Source organism: Saimiri boliviensis, chromosome 13 (assembly GCF_048565385.1).
Source record: "Saimiri boliviensis isolate mSaiBol1 chromosome 13, mSaiBol1.pri, whole genome shotgun sequence".
NCBI classification, from domain to species: Eukaryota; Metazoa; Chordata; class Mammalia; order Primates; family Cebidae; genus Saimiri; species Saimiri boliviensis.
The window spans coordinates 55,184,758-55,207,421 of NC_133461.1; the positions used below are offsets into that span (position 1 = coordinate 55,184,758).

Consider the following 22,664-nt stretch of genomic DNA (forward strand, 5'->3'; position numbering starts at 1 on the left):
TTCTTGACCTTTTAATAATCACCATTCTGACTGGCGTGAGATGGTATCTCATTGTGGTTTTGATTTGCATTTCTCTAATGATCAGTGATAGTGAACTTTTTCAAATATGTTTGTTGGCAGCATGAATGTCTTCTTTAGAGAAGTGCCTGTTAATGTCCTTTGCCCACTTTTTAATGGGGTTATTTGTTTTTTTTCTTGTAAATTTGTTTAAGTTCCTTGTAGATTCTGGATATTAGACCTCTGTCAGATGGATAGATGGCAAACATTTTCTCCCACTCTGTAGGTTGCCTATTCATTCTAATGAGAGTTTCTTTCACTGAAGCACGCCAGTTTTTTTCATTTTTGGAGAATGGGAAAACAATCAGGACCAAGCAGTGAAAAGTCAATTGCTCCTTGACATTTATTCCTAACTTACCTGCAGGGCCACAGGAGGCAAACAACTGCAACTGCCACATGGTGTTCAACTATCCTCTGTCCCTGTAGAGAGAGGGGGAGATCTGGCTACAACCATCACCTCATTAATGACCAGCATCAATTTGGCATAACTAACACAGATGCCTCCTTTGTCCTCCTCCCCTGCAAAGCTGCAGGCTGACTTGCAGGTGACCTGCCCAATCCGATGGGCCAATTCTGCAGACTATGAAGTAGACTCTTTTAAGATTTGAGGTCCAAGATCTGATATATAAATTGAAGGCTGGCTCACGCCTGTAATCCCAGCACTTTGGGAGGCCGAGGCAGGCGGATCACGAGGTCAAGAGATCGAGACCATCCTGGTCAACATGGTGAAACCCCGTCTCTACTAAAAAATACAAAAATTAGCTGGGCATGGTGGCACATACCTGTAATCCCAGCTACTCAGGAGGCTGAGGCAGGAGAATTGCCTGAACCCAGGAGGTGGAGGCTGCGGTGAGCCGAGATCGCGCCATTGCACTCCAGTCTGGGTAACAAGAGTGAAACTCCGTCTCAAAAATAAATAAATAAATAAATAAATAAATAAATTGAAGGCAGCACTGTCACCCCTAAGATTCCTAACCCCCATACACCCAAATTCTCTGTATCCACCCCAATCCAAAGAATCCCTTTATGTGGCTGGAGAGGAAAGCCACATGCTCCTGTTCTTCTCTTTCTTAAACAGTCTATAAAGAGCCTGAGAAAATATTCCTGTTCACAGGCTGAGAAATCCAAGGATTTTCTTGCAAAGAAAAGCCAACAAACATGAAAACAAGCAAAGCAGGAAATTGGGCTGGGTGAAATAGTGATCCAATATCTTCGCTCACTCTGGGCAGATAAAAAGCAAGCTAGGACTGAGCCTGCCTGAGCCTTGCCTCTTCATCTAAAGAGGAACGAGGGATTCTTGGGCAGCTTTAGGGAAGGAGCACCTGAATGAAGAATGGGAATGAGCAGAGATCTCCCAGAAGACTGCGTCTTGACAGTGGCGTCATCAGCATAAGCACAAGAAGCCCATAGAACTCTCCCCAGCCTCTGTGTTGACTTCATGCTAGTGACTTTTAGAAACTCTTGAGTTGCACTTTAAGTCAAATAAAATTGCTATGGAAAAACTGAGAGGACATCGTGGGGAGGGAAAAGAGAGAGAGAGAGAGAGAGAGAGAGAAACAGAGAGAACTTAATCACACCATTTGATTGTCTTTCCCTCCTTAAAAAGGTAGCAATCCCAGAGTTTCAATGGACCACAAATGGCAAGTCAGTATGAACATGAGGTTTAATTTTTCACTGGAAAAAAAAACGTATAGCTGTGGCTGACTGTAATCAGATGGCCTTCCGTGACCAGTTTGACCAGTTAATCCTGTGGTTCAAGCAAAAACCTTTGGTTTTTCATTTTACATGTGTAGGGTACCCAGAAAGCATTAAGAGGAAAGCTGCCAATGACATTTAAAGTAAACCCTAGGGCAACCAACTTCAAAAGAATAATGTATTATTCCTGGCCTCCTCACCCATGGGCATTTTGAACAGACTTCCTGATTTGCACCCAAGTATGCAGATTTCAAAGTCATAATAAGGGTCCCACTCCTCCTCCCTTTAAGAAAAATAAGGTCAAGTGCACTGGCCTAGATAAAGTCATTCCAGTTGGTCAATCCACACCTGGTCTGAGCACCAATGTAGTTTAATTCATCGTGTCCTCAAGGCAGCCCCAAGTTTTCTTTTGAAAATGGGAACAGATGACATGAGACCTTGCTGTTCATACCCTGCCATCTGGAGAGGGAAGCAGAATAGAGGGTGTTGAGTTGAAGGAAACCGACATTTCTCAAGTGCCCATTATGTACTAAGGAAGAGGGAAGCGAAGTTTTTTTTTGTTTGTTTGGTTAGTTTTTGTTGTTGTTGTTGTTTTTTAAACTAGAAGAAAAAGACTGGATCTTTCAAGGCCCAGGATAGAACTGACTGGGCTCAGCTTTATCTGCTCATCACCTCCCTACCTACCAGGCCTTTAGGGAATTTAGAATCCAGGAAAGGATAGAGATGAGATCATGGAGTGCTCACCATTGGCCAAGAGATACATTATTTCAGGGATACAGATAATCCCAACATGCCAAAATGTCACAAGGAAGAAATTCGAAGGATGAAGCCATCGAAGAATCCATTAGCAAGGGTCTGTAAAGCCTGAAAGGCAAAGGGCTGTATAAATAATGAAACTCACCAGGCAACATGGAGGAGCAATGAGGTGACTGGGCAAACTGCCATATCCCAGTATCGGGTACTCCAGCAGAAACACAGGGAAGACACAGCCAGGGGATTCCATCACACAAGAGTTTGGGGTACCATTAATTAATTCATTACATGTTTTTTGAGTATTTACTATGTCTTGTTCACTGTGCACAGGCACAAAAGATACCTAAGATATAGTCCCTGCCCTTAAATGAGCTCACATTCTGATGGGAACCGCACATTTTAAAAGACAAAAATGCAGTGCCGGGTGCAGTGGCTCATGTTTGTAATCTCAGCACTTTGAGAGGCCAAGGAGGGAGGATCACTTGAAGCCAGAAGACTGAGACCAACTTGAACAACATAGCGAGACCCCGTCTCTACCCAAAAAGAAAAAAAAAAATAGTCGAGTGTTGTGTGCACCTGTAGTCTCAGCTACTCAGGAGGCTGAGGTGGGAGGATTGTTTGAGCCTAGGAGTTTGAGGCTGCAGTGAACTATGATCATGCCATTACACTCTAGCCTGGAAGACAGAGTAAGATTCTGTCTCTAGAAACAAAACAAAACAAGACGCGAACTAATTGCAAAAATAGAATATTGCAATGTGTATTCAGGGTATAATGAGAGGCAGGAAACTCCTCAGGTAGAAACCTTAGGAGTTTTTCTAAATCCAACTCACTTCATGAGTCTGGAATTGTATTGCGTGTCACCTTAGATTGTTAAATTGCTGAGAGTGTGAAGATTTTTTTTGCATCTTCATGGGTATCTGGAACATGAAAATAAAAGGATTTGAAATATCTTCAGAAACAATAAACAAGCTAGAAAGCCAAATGGTCTATGGAAAGAAAGGTTGAGGGTCTCTCTTATTAGACATTAAAACCTCCTACAATGTTAATTAAAACATGTGGTATCGACTGAGCAATGAACAGAACTTTCAGTGCACAGTATATATCACGCCCAAAAATGTTCACAAATACATGTAGTAGTTTAGTATATGGAAAAGTTTTCAACTCAAATTAGTGATGAAAGTCTGGGTTATTCAATAAAGAGCAGTAAGTACCATTTACAAAGATATCCATTTTATAATATAATGACACATCTTTCCCATCCATATCAAAATTAATTCCAGATGGACTAATAATTTAAATGTTTGTAAAATAAATCTTCAAGTTGCTGGAGTAAAATAAGGGTGACGATTTATAAAACCTGAGTGGAGATGGATTTCCTAAGAATCACGAAGAATTAATCAGCATTAGAGGATAATGCTGATAGATTTTACTCCAAATAAAGAAAGAATGTATGGTGTCACTGCCTCCCATTGACTTGAGGCAAAGGGCGAGACAACGTCAGGGAGACACTCTGAGCAGACACTTTGACATTGGAGGAGGGTGCGTTTGTTGTTTTCATTCTCCAACAATAATCATGTATTATTGTGTAATAAAAAATAGAAGCATGTTGTTTTTTACAGTAAATATCTGAGAACTCAATTTTCTTTTTGTTTGTTTGAAATGGAGCTTGCTCTGTTGCCCAGGCTGAAGTGCAGTGGTGTGATCTCAGCTCACTGCAACCTCCACCTCCCAGGTTCAAGTGATTCTCCTGCCTCAGCCTCCCAAGTGGTTGGGATTACAGGTTCCCACCACCACATCCCCACATCGAGCTTTTACTTTTTTTATTTTATGTTTTTTTTTTTTTTTTTTTTCAGTAGCGATGGTGTTTTACCATGTTGGCCATGCTGGTCTCGAACTCCTGACCTCAGGTTATCTGCCCACCTCAGCCTCCCAAAGTGATAGGATTACAGGCGTGAGCCACCAAGCCTGGCCTGAGAACTTAATTTTCAAAGTATTTTTCCTTTGACTCACCTCAAAAAACAAACAACTAAAGTTGGTATGTTCCCAGTTAATTATAAGATTTTTCTTAAATTTATTTATTTTTTTATTTTGAGATGGATTTTTGTTCTTGTTGCCCAGGCTGGAGTGCAGTGGTGCAATCTCTGCTCACTGCAGCCTCCACTGCCTGGGTTCAAGCTATTCTCCTGCCTCAGCCTCCCAAGTAGCTGGGATTACAGGTGCCCATCACCACACCCAGCTAATTTTTTGTATTTTTAGTAGAGATGGGGTTCCACTATGTTGGCCAGGCTGGTCTCAAACTCCTGACCTCAACTGATCCACCCACCTCAGCTTCCCAAAGTGCTGGGATTACAGGTGTGAGCCACCTGATTACAGGCATGAGCCACCATGCCCGGCCAATTATACTTTTTTACAAAAGTTAGGATGCAATTTTTCAAAATAATTCAATGAGGTAAAGAATTTCATTTTATCTCTACTTTTGGTTAATGAAGATATTAGGACTCAGTAGTGCAGTGAATTGTTCAATATTACACAGCTAACAAGCAGAACTATACAGCATCCCCAGCCTTCCTGCTCCATGAGCTATGCTATGCCCCTGCCACCACCACTGCTGCCACTGCACCAACAATTTCTTCTTGTGGAGCTATCTTTAGATGTATATATATATATATATATATATATATATATATATATATATATGGCCAGGTATGGTGGCTCACACCAGTAATCCCAGCACTTTGGGAGGCCAAGGCAGGTGGATCACCTGAGGTCAGGAGTTCAAGACCAGCCTGATCAACACGGAAAAACCCTGTCGCTACTAAAAATACAAAAATTAGCTGGGTGTGGTGGTGCATGCCTGAAGTCTCAGTTACTTGGGAGGCTGAGGCAGGAGAATTGCTTGAACCTGGAAAGCGGAGGTTGCAGTGAGCTGAGATCATGCCATTGTACTCTAGCCTGGGCAACAAGAGTGAAACTCCATCTCAAAAACAAACAAAAATCAATCCTTTCAAAAATCAATTCTTATTTTTACAGTATTCTCTATATATATCCATAAACTCTGGCAAAATGTACTGCTCCTATCAGTCTTGTCCCCAACTTTTCCTAAATGATATGCAAAGAAAACACATAACCTCAAATAAATAATAATTTAAAGGGATAAGTGGTTTAAATTCATACATGGAAAATTGTGCATTTCCCTAAGAAGTTACAAAGTCTAGAGCCATAACTCTGTATGATAAACTACATATTTACTTTACATATTGATCAAAACACTTAATCTTTCAATACAATATATCCAATGTTTCATTTTTTCTTCTAAGAACCCATGGGTGGAAATTAGCTTCACATATATATAACTAAAGGACCACGTGTTGGCTTTGCCAAATCTAAAGAACACAAGCTCTTAGGAGCTGCATGAGAATCACAAACTTGTCAGTTTTCTTGTCAGTTTTTCTTTTCTTTTTCTTTCTTTTTTTTTTTTTTTTTTTTTTTTTTTGAGACGGAGTCCTGCTCTGTTGCCCAGGCTGGAGTGCAGTGGAGTGATCTCGGCTCATTGCAACCTCCACCTCCTGGGTTCAAGTGATTCTCCTGCTTCAGCCTCCCTCCCTAATAGCTGGGATTATAGGTGAAAGCCACCACGCCCAGCTAATTTTTTGTGTTTTTAGTAGAAGTGGGGTTTCACCATGTTGACCAGGCTGGTCTTGAACTCCTAGCCTCAAGTGCCAGGACTCTATCTGCCCACCTCGGCCTCCCAAAATGCTGGGATTATAGGCTTGAGCCACCACTCCCACACCTTGTCAGTGTTATCATTCTATTCTGAGCCTCTAGTGTGGAAGGGACTCAACAAATATAAATGGCTGGATGAATGAATGAAGGGATGAATGAAGATTTGGTTCAGAGGAAGACAGACCTCTTGTCCTTAGGAAGCCAAAAAACGCTTACAATGTTTTTTTGGCATTATTGTCAGAAAGGGACCCTCTTCATATTATAGTGGCTAAAAATAGAAGACTACCTAAATGTTAAGTCACAGGAGATTAATTAAATATATTACAGTCTAGACATGCTCTACAATTACAATAACATTACAGAAGTCAAGTTGATGTATCACTTAGAATGTTTTCAGTTTCAAGTAACATAAAACCCTGACTGAATTGACTTTAAAATAAGAACTTTTATTATTGCACATATCAGGAAGTCCAGAGGTAGAAGTTTCAGGGTTGGTTGATCCCAAGTCTCAATAATGTCATCGAGGGCCAGGTTCTTTCCATCACTCTTGCTCCACCACCCTCATGGGTCACATTTGTCCTCACGCAGATCTCTTTCTCAGTTTCAGGATGGCTACAGAGCTCCAGGCACCACATCCAACAAATGCGATGTCCAGAGGCCTCAAGGACTATTTCTTCGGGTCTCTTGCCTAGGATCAGGGAAGCTTTTCTCAGAAGCCCCAGCACGCCTCTCATTATCTTCCAAATGAGCCATGTGCCCACCCCTAAACCACTCACTGGAAAGAACAGCAGACAGCAATTATTGAAGTAGACCAATTAAAATAAACCCCCTTGATCATGGATGCAATCACCCTCATCCGATGATGAGGAGGAAGCCTCTGAACTACGTGATGAAGACATATCAGATGTACCCATCAGGATAGACTAGGCTATGCAGTAACAAACAACCCCAAGATTCCAATGATTTAAAGTAACAAAAGTTGGCGCTGGGCGCAGTGCTCATGCCTGTAATCCTAGTTCTTTGGGAGGCTGAAGAGGGAGATCTTTTGAGCTCAGGAGTTCAAGACCTGCCTGGGCAGCATAATGAGACCTCTTTTCTACAAAAAATAAACAAAATTAGCCAGGTGTGGTGGCACACACCTATAGTCTTGGCTACTAAGAGGCTGAGGTGGAAGGATGGCTAAAGCCCGGCAGGTCAAGGCTGCAGTGAGTTGTGATCACATCATTGCACTCCAGCCTGGGCAACACAGCAAGATCATGTCTCAAAAAAATAATTTTATATATATATATATATATATATATATATATATATATATATATATAAAATAAAGTAAATAACAAAAGTCTACTTCTCGTGTTACATGTGCATCATATCTACACGGTCCTCTTCTCACCATGGTCTCTCAGATATCGAGGCTGACTGAGGAGTTCCGCCTCAAATGTTGATAATCACCTTATCATAAAGAAATAGCCCTGAAAGGTGTCAGATCAGTAATTAAAAGCTCTCACCTAGAAGTTACATGTTCCTTCCACTCTCAGCTAGGCTCAGGGCCCCATTGGTCACAAGCATGTCAGGAAGTGCAGTCTTACAACATGCCTAGAAGTGAGAGGAGCCAGAAACATTTGGCAAATAGCATCGAACTAGGCAAACAATGAAAAAATATTCATGAAACTCAGTATTAACTTCAAAAAGCTTGTGGGGAAATACTATCCACGGTTTTATCCCAAGTATAACTTGGAGGTTGTGGGAATAGAATAAGCTAGAAATGATTATTATCTAAACAAACGGCAATAAAATTTCTCTTAGAGACTGTACTACATTTGTTTAGGAAGACCCCTCATTAAACATCTTGGGGTGGCGGTACAAGCCTGAAAGCAAGGTCTATTGGAGGATGAGAACACAGGGAATAGCTAGCATGCTCTATATTGGACATAAAGAGGCATTATGGATGAGGAAAAGCAATGAAGAAGGAACACAGGAAGGAATCAGAGGGATTTGCCAAGCACCAAGTATGGCCCCAGCACTTCTAGGTATCTTAAAGCAGAGCTTATCAACAAAGACACATAGAGAGGATAAGTCGTTCTGGGAGAGCCGTCCTGTGCCTTGCAGTGTCCCTGGTCTCGGCTCACTTAGATGACAGTAGCACTTGCAACAGCCAAAAATATTGTCACAACCAAAAGCTTCTCTAGTTGTCACCAAATGTCCCCTGGTGGCAAAATCACCCTCCGTTGAGAACCCTCCCTCCCCAAATGCCCTAAACCTTAAGTGGAGTCTACCAGATACACAAAGATTTTACATGAGTTGTTGCTCTTGGGATATGCAAGGAAGGGGCAAATTCCTCAACTGGGGTCAGTGAGAGTCACAGCATAGAGAGCAAGGGTCCAGCAGAAGCAGGAAGGGAGAGCCCAAAGTGACCATCTTCCCCTCTCCTCCCAAACCCCAGGAATTCATATAGCTTGCAGTGGGCATTGTGTGATTATCCTGAATGTGAAAAGGAGAGGGAAGTGAACTAAATTTCCAATATTTAAAGAGACAGGGAGAATATAAACAGATAAATACATAGATGGAGAAAGTAAGAAGGCATGGGACGATACGTATTAAGGCTTCCTCCTTAACATCTGTTTCTTCCCTTAACACCTCCACCACTGGGTGAAGACATGGTGTTTGGGTGCATCCTCCCGCCCCTACCTCCCAAGGATTCAGGTTGTTCAAACAGGGTGTTCTTGGATCTCTTGTTTCAGTGATCGGTTCACAAGTGGGCCAATCCAAGCAGAGCTCAGGACTCTTGTGCAAAAGCTATGAGAAGTGGAGCTCTTCCTCCCTGTGAAGATGAATGTGAGAGCCTGCTTCCTGGTCTTGTTGCCAAAAGGGAAGCCAGCCCAAGAAAAGCCAATCAATATACAAGAGTCACTAGAGAACAATGAAGAAGAACAGGAGGTCTAATCGAGCCAGGCGTGAGACCTACCCTGGCACTGAATGTTTTAAGTATATAAGGAAAAAAAAAAATCCACTTTCTTGTTAAAGCAAGTATGAACTGGGTTTTCTGTTACAGAAGGACTTCTTGGCTGGGCACGGTGGCTCACGCCTGTAATCCCAGAACTTTGGGAGGTCAAGGCAGGTGGATCATGAGGTCAGGAGTTCAAGACCAGCCTGGCCAACATGGTGAAACCCCTCTCTACTAAATACAAAAATTAGCCGGGAGTGATGGTGGGTGCCTGTAATCCCAGCTACTCGGGAGGCTGAGGCAAAGAATCCTTTGAACCCAGGAGGCGGAGGTTGCAGTGAGCCGAGATCGCACCACTGCACTCCAGCCTGAGCGACAGAGTGAAACTCCGTCTCAAAAAAAAAAAAAAAAAAAAAAAAAAGGAGTCTTCTCTCTGATTAACATATGGATAGACAGATAGGATATATTAAATATATATATTCACAGATACACATAATTTAAAGGTCTAGAGCAAAAAACATCAAAAATTAACAGTGATGTAGACTGCAGGAGTGTGGGCAACTTTAATTTCCCCTTTATGCTTATCTGAATTTTCTATGTTAAATATGCATTATTTTCCCTAGCAGAAAGAAATAATTCATAATTATATAGTATTTATGGGTGAGGTGACATGGTTCTGGGATTTATTTTAAACTACCTTAGCAAAAATAAAAGGTTGGAAGGAGATAAATAAAACTAATTTGGCAAGATATCAATACTGATATTGAAGTTATGTGACAGGGACATCAGGATTTATTATACTACTCTAGTTTTTATAATTTTGAAAATTCACATAATAAAATAATGAAAGAAAGAAAGAAGGGAGGGAGGAAAGGAAGAATGGAGGAGGGAGGGAGGGAGGGAGGGAGGGAGAGAGGGGGAATCTGCAGAGGTTGTTTTAATTACCATTGCTGGCTTTGCGCTATGCTCCATCTGTCCCGACACATTTTGTTTATACGGCACCTGATGACAGTTTTGAAAATCTGGCATCATTTAACTGTGAGCAAAGTTCTTTTCCTGCAAATGGAGGCAATTCGTTAAGAGTACGGCTTCATTTTCTTACATGCAAAGAAACCATCCTGAGTGTGCCCGTCCATTGCCTGGAGACTTCCCGTGGGTGAACACATCCTTCATAACTTCTCTGTCCTTCATCTAGATTGCACTGCTTTGGAGGTGGCTGCGAAACCTGTTGGACATCAACGCATTGCTCAGCAACCTCCCCACCCACCTGCCTCCATCACCACCAACAAAATGTGTATATTTATATTTGTGTCAGCTCTGAAAAAAATACATATCTCTCTTCCATGTTGGACTTGTCTTATTTTACAGTAGCATTTGAAATAATGTCAGATGTTCCCACTGTGATGGGGAGCTTCCATGAATTAGATTAATTCCATGAATTGGGTAAAACAAATCCAGACATTACTGAAATTAACCAATTTTCTTTATAAGCCATCTGATGACAGTGATGAAAATCTGGCATCATTTAACTGTGTGCAAAGTTCTTTTCCTGCAAATGGAGGCAATTCATTAAGAGTACAGCTTCATTTTCTTACATGCAAAAAAAATTTTAGAATGAAAAGGATGTAAGTGAATTTAGAAAAACAGATACATAGTCAAAGTGAGAAGTTATGCTTCACAGGATAATACATAACCTCCTGCTGTAGGTTCATGTGTTGAATCATTGAGACTACTTGTTATTTGTTTTCTCAGGTTGCATAACCAATTGCCACAAACTTGGTGACTCACAAGAACAGAATTTATTCTTACAGTTCTGGAGGCTGGAAGTCCAAAATCAAGGTGTCCACAGGGCCACACTACCACTGAAGGCTCTGGTGGACAGTTGTTCCTTGCTCCCTCCAGCTTCTGGTGACTGTCAGCTTTCCTGTGGCCACAGCACTCCATCTCCGCCCTCATCTTTATGTGGCCTTCTCCTCCAGGTCTCTGTGTCTCCTCTTCTCCATCTTATCATAACACTTGGCGTAGGATTTAGGGCTCACTTGGATCATCCAGAAGGATCTCATCTCGAGATCTTTAGTTACATCTGCAAATATCTCTCTTTTTTTTAATTAAGTCACTTTCACAGGCTCTGAGTACACATATCTTTTGGGTGGACTACCATTCAACCCACTACACTACTTAACATAACCACTAACTTGGAAGCAGATGTTAACACTTCTTCAGTGGTTTTGGCAATGTTACCGCTCTAGTACTTTGAATGCCAACCAATAGTTTGTGTCACTTACCCTTTCATCATCAACTTTCTTAAGAAATAGAAACTCAGCACTTAATTTTTTATTAATCATGCACTTGATTTTTAATCTCCTTGCTGCTGAAAGCATTCATTATAAAATTTTAGAAAAATGTTAACAGATACAAATAAAGCAATATTTGCGATGCCCACCGTACAATTAAGTAATACTCTAACAAGAGCATTTGGACTACGCCCTACAGAAGGACTGCTCAGCTCCTATTTCCTCACATATTTTACACACATGTAACCTAAAATCTGCTTTATTTCCATTGGATGGTGCAGACTAGTGGTCTACCAGCCTTGCCGATCTCATAAACTGCAGCACAGGCTGTGGCACAATTAGCTGGCACACCAAGTGACCACACGGGCAGTTGCATCAAATACCTCCCTAGATCTGAAGGAGTTAGCTGTTCTGAGCTGCTCACATCCCACTGCACTTTGTTTTATCACTGAATGCGCTGCATGCTATCCTTGAAAGGGATATATTCCATCTAGAAAGAATGGGTAAAGAAAGCCAGGAGAAGAAAGTGGGATTATTTCTGGTCCTTTTTCAAAATTACCAACACATTCAAGTGAGAATTCCAGTCACTGCTATAGAGCCTTGGAAGAAGTTATTCTAGGGAACAGTTTTACCAAATACTTGGCTTCATTTAATTCTATTAATAAAAAATACCTTTTTAAAAATAAATCAGGCTGGGCCCAGTGGTGCTCACTTGTAATCCCAGCTACCTGGGAGGCTGACCTGGGAAGATCACTTGAGGCTGGAAGTTGAGATCAGCCTGCGCAACATAGTGAGACCCCATCTCTAAAGAAGATAAATAAATAAAAATCAAAACATAAAACATCAGGAAAATTACAAACTAGATACATGTAAAGGCAGGATAGTGGAGATAAGTTAGGACCATTCTAGTCAGAGACGTGAATTATCTTACTTAGAATTCACATACATTTTCCATTTCTATAGTTTAACCTTTCCAGAATGTCATACATGTTGAATCTTCCTTTTGAGTCTGGCTTCTTTAACTTGGCTTAATGCATTTGAGATTCATTCATGTTGTTGCATGTATTAATGGTTTATTATTTTTATTGCTGAATAAGTATGTTCACTGTATGGATGTATCACAATTTGTTTATCCATTTACCTATTATAAGGCATTTAACTTATTTTCAGTTTTTGGTGATTACAGATAGTACTGCTATAAATATTCATGTACAGGTTTTTGTGCAAACATGTTTTCATTTCTCTAGATTAAACATTTAAGAGTAGAATTGCTGAGTCTTATAGTAAAAGTGTATTTAATTTTATAAGAAATTGCCTGTTTTTCAAAAATGGTGGCTATTCTTTGACAGTCTTACCTGTACTATCTGAAAATTCCAATTACGCTGAATGCTCACCAGCACTTGGTACTGCCAGGATTATTTGATTGTTTTTTAACCACTCTAATAGGTATGCAGTGGTATTTACTATGGTTTTAATTTGCATTTACCTGATGAATAATAACATTGAGCTTCCTTCCACATACTTATTTGTCATGCATATGTCTTGTTTGGTGAAGTGGTAATTTTTTTTGCCTATTTATTTATTTTATTTTTTTAATTTTTTAATTTTTTTGCTATGAAACTGTTTTATTAGGTCAAACTACTTACTATGAAAATGCTTTAAAATGCCACAGGAGGAGATGTAAAGACTCAAAGTGTGTAGTGACAATGGCTATCAGAACACACTAAAGAATCCACACTGCTTCCCTCTTTACCTAGAAAAGGAAGCTTCTAGGCTACCTCCTCCTCCTCAGCACATTGAGTTTCTTTCTTATTGAGTTTTGAGGGCTCTTTATATATTCTAGACATACGTTTCTTATCAGATATGTGATTTTCAAATATTTTCAATCAGTTTATAGCTTGTCTTTTTATTCTCTTAGCAGTTACTTACTCAGAGCAATAAATCTAAATTTTTATGAATCTCATTTATCAATTTTTAATTGATCATGTTTTAGTATTATATCTGATAGAAAGCTTTCACCAAACTCAAGATCACAAAGATTTCCTCCATTTTTTCTTTTAAAACTTTTTTTTTTTGAATTTTTTTAAATGTTAATTCTCTGATGCCTTTTAATTTTTAAAAAGTATAAGGTTTAAGACTAGGTTCTGATTTTGTAAATGGATGTCCCATTATTCCAATGCTGTTCGTTGAAAAGACAATCCTTTCTCCATTAAATTGCTTTCCATCTTTGTCAGAATCAACTGATCACATTTTTGTGGCTCTATGTCTGCACTCTCTATTCTGTTCCATTTATCTATGTGTTTATTCTTTTGCCCATACCACACTCTCTTAATGCCTATAATCTTTCAGTAAGTCTTCAGTTCAGGCAGTGTCAGTCCTCAACTTTGTTCTTTTTCAAAACCATTCTGGCTATTGTAATTCCTCTGCCTTTCCATAAAAATTTTAGAATCAGCAATAAAAGTCCTGTTGTTTTACTTGGGATTACATTGAATCTATGTCAATATGGAGAGGATGCACATGTTAATAACATTGGGTCCTTCAACCCATGAGCAGAGTATATTTTTTCATTTTTCACCAGTATTTTGTCATCTTCATTCAGCATTGCAACCTGCACGTACTTTGCTAGATTCACAACTATTTCAGTTTTTGACTTTTTGGAGCTATCATAATTGGTCCTTTCTTTGTAATTTCTATTTGCCATTGTTTATTGTTAGTACATACATATATGAGGCTTTTATATTTGCCATGTATCTTGCAACATTGCTAAACTCATTAATTCCAGTTTTCTAAAAGATTCATTGGGATTTTCTATGTAGATAATCATGCCATCTGTGAATGGAGGCAGTTTTGTTTTTTTTTTTCTTTCCAATGTAAGTGTTTATTTTTGCTTACTTCACTATGGCAAGGACTGCTAGCATGATATTGCCTTATTCCTGATCTTAGGAGGAAAGCATTCTGTCTTTCACTATTAAGTATGTTAGTTGCAGGGTGTTTGTTAATGCCATTTATCAGATTTTTTAAAAATTTCCTCTATGTCTAGCTTGTTGAAATTGTAAAATACAAATAGATGTTGAACTTTGTCAAATGTTTTTTGCATCTACTAACATGACTATATGTTTTTTCTTCTTTAGTAGGTTCATATGGTCTTTGTGCTGACTGACTTTCAAATGTGAATCAGCCTTCATTCCTGAAATAAACCCTACTTAGCCAAAATGTTGTATATATATTACTAAATTTAATTTGCTAATATTTTGAGAATTTTTTATTTATGTTTATGAGGGATATTGGTCTGCAGCTGTCTCTCCTGCTGTATAATTGTTTTTGATATTAGATTAATTCTCGCCTCATAAGATGAGCATTCTCTTTTACTTTTCTGAAGACATTATGTAGAACTAATATTATTTCTTTTTTAAATAATCACAAGTGAAACCATAAGGTTTTCTTTATTGGAAGGTTTTTAACTACAATTTCTTTAATAGATAAGAACTACTGAGGTTATCTATTTCTTCTTGAGTGAGCTTTGGTAGTTTGGGTCTTCCAGAGATGAGATGGATCCATTTCATCTACGTTGTTAAATTTATTTACATAAAGTTGTTCTTAATATTTTCTTTTAACTTTAACTTCTGTCGGGTCAGTAGAAAGGCACCTCTTTCACTCCTGATTTTGGAAACTTTTAGTTTTTTTCTCTTTTTCTTGATCAGTTCAGCTGAAAGCCTTTCCTTTTTCTTTTAAAAAAATTTTTAAGAAACAGTTTTGTTACTTTGGTTCTCTATTGTTTTTCCTTTTTCTGTTTCATGGATTTCTGCTCTAGTCTCTTACTTCCTTTCTTATGTTTGCATCAGACGAGTTTGCTCTCTCTTTTCGGATTTCTTAAGGTGAAAACTCTTATGGTTACTGTTTTCATGATGTATGTTTGTCCTCTTATTTTCAAACTGTTTGTATCTTTGAACCTAATGTGTGTCTCTTTTAGACAGAATATAGTTAAATACGGCTTTTTACCCAGTTTTTTAACCCACCAATTCTTTCTTCTGCCATCTCAATTCTGCTGTTGAGCCCTTCTAGTTAATTTTGCTTTCAGTTATTGTACTTCTCAATTCTGAATTTCCATTTAATTCATTTTTACAATTTCTGTCTCATTGAAAGTTTTTATTGAATCATTTTGGCCTTACTTTTCTTTAATTCTTTAGTATCCTTTAGTTCTTTTAACATATTTATAATACCTGTCTTGAAGTCTTTGCCCTCTAAATCCAATATCTGATACAAAGAAACAGTTTCCAACGACTGCTTCCCTCCCCCTCCCCACACCGCGAGCATGGACACCCTTTCCATTTCTTTGAAGTTCTTATTTTTCATTGAAAACTATGTATGTGAGACAGACAGGGTCCGGCTCAGTTGCCCAGGCTGGAGTGCAGTGGTGTAATCTCAATTCACTGTAGCCTCAGCCTCCCAGGCTCAAGCAATCCTCCCATCTCAACCTCCTGAGTAGCTAGGACTACAGGCATGTGCCACCACACCTGGCTAATTTTTGTGTTTTTTGTAGAGATGAGGTTTCACCATGTTGCCCAGGCTGGTCTCAAATTCCTGAGCTCAAGCGATCCACCTGCCTCAGCCTCTCAATGTGCTGGGATTACAGGATGAGTCACTGTGCCTAACCAAAAATCCTTAATATTTTAGATAATACATCATAACAAATTTGAATTTTGCATTTTCCCTGCTGGTGGTTGTTGTTATTGTTACATTGACTGGGTTTTTTGTTTGTTTGTTTGTTCGTTTATTACTTTGCTTGGTAATTTACATGTACTAAATCTGTGCAATCTATTTCCTTTGAGGTGTTCAGCTATTGCTGTCTTTACATTCTTTTTGGTGATGGTGTTTTTAAACCTGGCTCCCTATGATATTCATCCCTGTCTGCGTAGCGCAATGGTAAGGTAAAGATTAGAGAGAGGCTGTGCTCAACCACCTTGAGCCGATAACTTTTCCATTCCTTGTCCATGGATCTGTGTGTGGGTAAAGGAGAAAATTCAAAAATAAGTCCTCCCAGCCGTTACTTTTCACTGGGCCCTTTTCCATCTCCTCTGTGTATGCATGCAGCCTCAGCACTGGCCAAGACTATGGCTGGCTTGAGCACTCTCCTGTCTTGCTGTGCATTCATGCAGCCTCAGCCAGATTGCCCCAACCACCACTACAACCTCCAACCCAAACCACTGGCATGTTTACTCCACCAACAACGCCACTGGGTGTGGACATTGCCTACTGCCTCAAATCCAAACCAAGTAGGCTTCCTTCGACTATGATAAAGAAGCTGCCAGTCCTCATCTGGCAAAACCTATCCCAGGCAGAACCTCATTGTGAACTGAACTTGGGGAGTGTGGTGAGGTGGAAGAAGAACAGGAGCATCTGCAGGCCAGAAGATTACAGATTCTCCTGTTTCTTAACCAGTGTTCAGCAGTTTTTCAAGTATAAATGCTTCTCAGATTGTTGTGTGCCTCTGGCCAATTTCCAGGTGCTGAAAGGTTGTTTTCTGTTTGTTTGTTTTTTGTTTTTCCATTTGCCTATGTTTATAGTTACTTTTAAAAAACAAAATTTATTTGGGGAGGCTGAGGCAGGTAGATCACAAGGTCAGGAGTTCGAGACTGGCCTGGCCAACATGGTGAAACCCCATCTCTACTAAAAATACAAAAATTAGCTGGGCGTGGTGGCAGGTTCCTGTAATCCCAGCTGCTTAGGAGGCTGAGGCAGGAGAACCACTTGAACCAGGGAGGTGGAGGTTGCAATGAGCTGAGACCACACCATTGCACACAATCCTGGGTGAGAGAGCAAGACTCAGTCTCAAAAAATAAATATAAAAATAAAAACAGAATTTGCCAGTCTCCTCACTCAGCCATAGCCAAAGTGAGCCATCAACTTACTTTTGAAAGACACATTAAGAACTTGCAAAGCCTTAAGTTCTTACTTACATCTCTGTAAGCTATTCTATTTTTAATGCCTACATGTATTTTACATTATTGTAAGCAGTGTGTACATATTGTTTTTAATTCTGTTTTACTTTAATTGTTATTTTATATGTTCATTTTGATGCACTGGCATAACTCACTCACAGAATGCCATCATGTTCACATTCCATGAACAACAGTGTACTTTTACAAGTCTGCAAATTTATTAGCCTTTCAATTTTGTGTGCTGGTTTGGAAGCCAAACCTTGTTCTTTTCAGGTTGCTCAGAGAGCTATTGATAAGCTTTGTGAGATAAATACTATCATTACCATCTCAATGGCTTCTTATAGAGTCAATGAGTGTTATCTCACAGATTGTGAAGAAATTCTAACATTCAGAACATCTTGACAGGCCTTAAAACTCACATGCTTACTATGCTGATGAGTAATCTCATTACTTTTAAAGCCACATTTCAAAGTGTAACTGTGATTTATAACTCAGATACTAGGTATCTTAGTTCACTGTCTACTGTTTAACATAATATCACAGTCTAGGTAATTTATAAAGAAAATAAATTTGGCTCATGGTTCTGGGGGCTGGGAAGTCCAAGGGAATGGTGTCGGCATCCGACAAGGGCCTTCATGCCATGTCACATCATGGTGGAAGGGCAAGCAAGTACATGAGACAGACAGAGGAAATTGGGCTGGATACGTCTTTTTTATCAGGAACCCACTGCCTCAATAATGGCATTTATCTATTTATGAGGGCAGAGCCCTCATGACCTAATCCCCTCTTAAAGGCTTCACCTCTTAATACTCTTATAATGGCAATTGAATTTCAACATGATTTTTGGAGGGGACATTCCAACCATGGTATTAGGTATCTTATTCTGGATACAGATTTTCATAATATATCTCACCCCTTCTATATTTATATATGTCATCTATATCTAGCTTTATATCTATTTGTCTCTATATAAAGTGAATTTAAGTCTTTTATATTCATAGTCCATACTTTATGACAACCCTAGAAATGGCTGGATACATGTTGGATAACCAAATGTGGAAAATCAAATGTGATCACCACAGTATAACTGTTAACACTTCAACTTTTCAAGGTATACTAATCCTATATTGGATAAAAGTGCTTTAGACTAAAAAGCACCCTACAACCAGAATTCCATATTTCCTAAAATTTTATGAAAGAGTGTATTTCCAAAAGTATTAGCTCTCCATTACACACTTATTACTGAATATACTAAAGTCATTGTACCTTGCTTTCTATTTTATACTCTGTTACCGCATAAATCAAATTGATTTGGTGTGGCCTAGTGGTAGCACACAATAATGTACCAGAAAAAAGTGTTTCAGGAGAGGCAAAAAGTAACATAAAGAGGTGACAGTTTTTCTTTGAATCCGTATGCAGTAATAAATACATCAATGCTACCTATGGATTTCACAGAAATTTTTAAAAGGCTTCTTATAAAATTCATGTCTTAATCCTCTAAACATATTTCATTAGTGAACAGCTGTTTATGGTTAACCAAAATAAGTCCTCACTGTATTTTAAAACATTGGTATCCCCAAATCAGAACATTGCAGGCCTCATTTAGGTTTTTTTAAAAAATCACTCACATAAATACTGGATAGGAGACATGACCTATGGGCAGTGCCTGTGAAACTGAAGAACTGGTCACAAACTCTGCAAGGGTGAGCCCACAATCTGATTGCCACAAAAACCAACAACGTGGATGAAAAATGCAGAGTCTGACCATAAAAGAATAGTCCTACTGGCTGCAGACCAGCACTAAGCACATTGGAAAGACAGGGCTGAGTTCCAGGCACATGCTAGAGCCATACACAGGAAGCCAACTAAAATAAGTAGAAGGAGAATGAAGTAAAGAAACTGAATGCATTGTAGCATTAACGAGAGAAAAATCAAGGAGATTTGAGAGCAATGTTTGAGTGTTTGAAGTGTGGATGTAGCAGGTTCTGTTCCCATAGCTCACCACCATCCAGCCTTTCCATCTTACTCACTTTCTCCATGCTAACCAGATTTGTTTAGGTGGCCCCAGAGACCCCTGGATCTCAGTAAGAAGAAACCCTACCCAAGTTGCCAGGCATAGAATCACGATGGGTCTAAACCAACCATAGTAACCTTCCTCGTTACCTGCGACTGATCTAAGGATGACCATATCACCCAATTCTGGCTACAGAAGTCAATTGAATTATGCCCTTGGAAACATTTTTGCTTACTTTATAAGAAGAAGAGTTGGCTGATGTGCCCTTTTTTTGTAAGTTCTTTCTCTTTCTTGCTACCTAAGGATGCAGCAGTCAACTCATAACTAAGAAGTGCCAAACATAAGCACCAAAGCCATTACACTAAGAATGTCAATGCGGAAAGAGTGAACGCACCTATATCTTTGAGTGCTGTGCCAGCTGAACTGTCTGTCTGCTGTTATTTGGCTTTATGAGGAAAAACAAGCTTCCACTGGTTTAACCACTGTAGTAAGATATTCGGTTCATTGCAGCCAAACACACTAAAAGATACTGTCATCATGGGAAACAAAACAAAACGAAACTTTTGGTCCTCAGAGGTTCGAGAAAGCAAAACTGAAATCACAGAGAGGGAGTTATAAGGAGAAAGATTATGAGTCAATATCAGAAATCATTTCCTAACAAATAGAATTGCTAGAAAAAGAGATTGCCTTGGAGTCAATGATTACCCATCACAAGCACATTCAAGAATGTGGCTACTGGCCTGAAAAATTTCCACAGGAGTCAAGAGGTTCCAAAGTTCCTTTCAACTCTAGTTACTATACCCTACCTTTACATTTGGAAAAGCACTACTAACATTCGCTAGTCATATTTGAGAAAACTGGCTTTAAAAGAGTGGCAGATGACCAGTTGTTCTTCTAGACTGCTCCAGATTAAAAAGTATGCCTTCCCGACATCTCAATATTTGGAAATATGCAGCTGTTCTTCCAAGTTTCTTTCACCTTGGCATTTGTGTTGAACCAATCAGTGTCCCATAATTTGTTGCTACAGATTAGATTTGAATTGAAGACTGACTGTTTGATTTAAGACTATACTGGTCAAATTTCCATTTTGAGAACAATGCTTTGCCCTGAATGATCCACCTCAATTCTGATTGCTGAATGCCAGAAGAGCTCATCTTCTGTTGGGGCATATTCTCAAAGTCCCAGATATACTGTACATTATGTGCTCCAGAGGGTTTATCAATTCTTCTTTTAATGCTCAAAGATACCTCATGAGCTGCTACCTCCATATATTATGACCCGTGTTCTACGTGTGATCAACAGGGTGGAGGCAATATCTTAATGGCCACATTCTGGCTGCTTTCTGGAAATTCACTAAAGATGAACTAAATGTTACATTTGACTGCCAGGATGTGACAATGAATAAATTATTCATGAACTTGTCATTTTAACTGCACTTTAGCTCCACACTCAGATCACACAGTTTATTGAACACCAATAAACATTCATGAAGTGTGAATGGTGGTTTTTTGTAGAGACTCACTAAAAGTTGTAGAGAGCATAAAATGCAAAGCACACCAGGATAAGCAAGATGGCAGAGTAACGGCAATGATGTCTTTTATTTGTTTGCAACACTTTTCAGTTTGTACGTCAGGATAGACAGCATTGCTCCAATTTTAGAGATGAGGAAGCTGAGGCTCAGAAACATACAGATTAACTACAAGCAGGCAGAATGAAACAGTGCCTTTGTAGAGGTAGGAACAGATCCACAATCCCTTATCTGAAACCCTTGGGAGCACTTGCATCTACAAAGTCTTCAGCTTCTAGGGAGACGGTATATTGCATGTACTGGTTATTAACACCCACATCAGAGACCAGGCATCCCTTTGTCATTAATACATTTATGCAGCAAATTTATATAAATATTCAGACTTCAGGAGATAAATAAAGATTAAAAAGAGCTTTGAGGTCAGGTAAGTGATGTAAATGCTTTCCACTTTCAGAGCTTTTTGGATTTCAGAAGTACAGAGAAGGAACCATGGACCTGTTCAAGCAGTGGAGAACTAGTTTATTTGGATTGAAGAATTGAATCGAGGAAGATGTCACAAAGAAAGTGACATCTTAGCTAGATCTTGAAAAACCAGTAGAATTTCAAAAACCAGAGAAGTAGTGTACATCTTCTATAAAGGAAATTAAATAGCTTAATTCCTTTGTGAGACAAAGTAATGCTCCATTTCCCAGGCTGGTCTTGAACTCCTGGCCTCAAGTGATCCTTCTGCCTCAAGATACGCCCCAGTGCCTGGACTGTAGACTCCTTGTAGTGGCTCCATGGCCTTTGGTTCAGTCCAGCTCATATGAGGCCTGCACCTGGGAAATGCTGGGCACAGCTGAAGGCTCTCATTGGCAGCACAAACCCGAGCTGCAAATCTGCTGAATGAGACATTCATCAACAAAGAAAATGGCAATTCATCAACAAAAGCCTCCCAATGTGCTGGGATTATATGCATGAGCCACTGTGCCTGGCCCTAAAGGTAATTAAAGAAAAACAAAACAGGAGACACGATGCAGGCAAGGAAGGCATTTCAGGTCATCACAAATGGACTCCACATGATGCTTGTCACATCCTAAAGGACCCAGCAGTCCATTAGGGTGACCAACCATCCTGGTCTGCCCAGGACTCTTTTGGTTTTAGCATTTAAAGTCTTTAGCATTTAAAGACTCCAGTCCCAGGTAAACTGGGAGAGTTGATTATCTAATGTCCCATTGCCATTTTCTTTGTTGATAAATGTCTCATTCAGCAGATTTGCAGTTTGGGTTTGTGCTGCCAATGAGAGCCTTCGGCTGTGCCCAGCATTTCCCAGGTGCAGGACTCATATGAGCTGGACTGAACCAAAGGCCATGGAGCCACTACAAGCAGTCTACAGCCCAGGCACTGGGGCGTATCTTGGTTGTGCACCTCTGGAGCCAGACACAGCCCACAAATGAGCATCACGGGGATTTCAGACGTGGAACGTGGAAAGAGAGCATTTTACCACACTTCTTTTTTTCCATACAAATAAATTATTCTTGGTAAACAGACTCTGAGTTTGAACAACATCTTTATGGATTATCTGGAGATCGTTTCATTGACGGCTGTTGTTCAAAAGTGTCAAGGAAAGTCAACAATGCTATCCCAACAAATGAAAATTTCAGCTGAAAAACAGTGTTTGGGAATATCCAGATACTTAGTGTCTTGCAGTCTCAGCCTCTACGTTGATCATTTGGAA

General features: G+C 39.6%; 1 long non-coding RNA gene across 1 annotated transcript; it reads right to left on the reverse strand.

Moving 5' to 3' along the window:
* Window positions 1-1,414: 1,414 nt before the first annotated feature.
* Window positions 1,415-21,664, reverse strand: LOC141580813 (uncharacterized). The gene is made up of 5 exons (XR_012513152.1): window positions 10,118-21,664; window positions 7,737-7,824; window positions 2,497-2,616; window positions 2,101-2,211; window positions 1,415-1,559 (listed from the first exon to the last, which is right to left on the reverse strand). It is a non-coding gene; the product is annotated as an uncharacterized LOC141580813 (long non-coding RNA).
* Window positions 21,665-22,664: the final 1,000 nt, after the last annotated feature.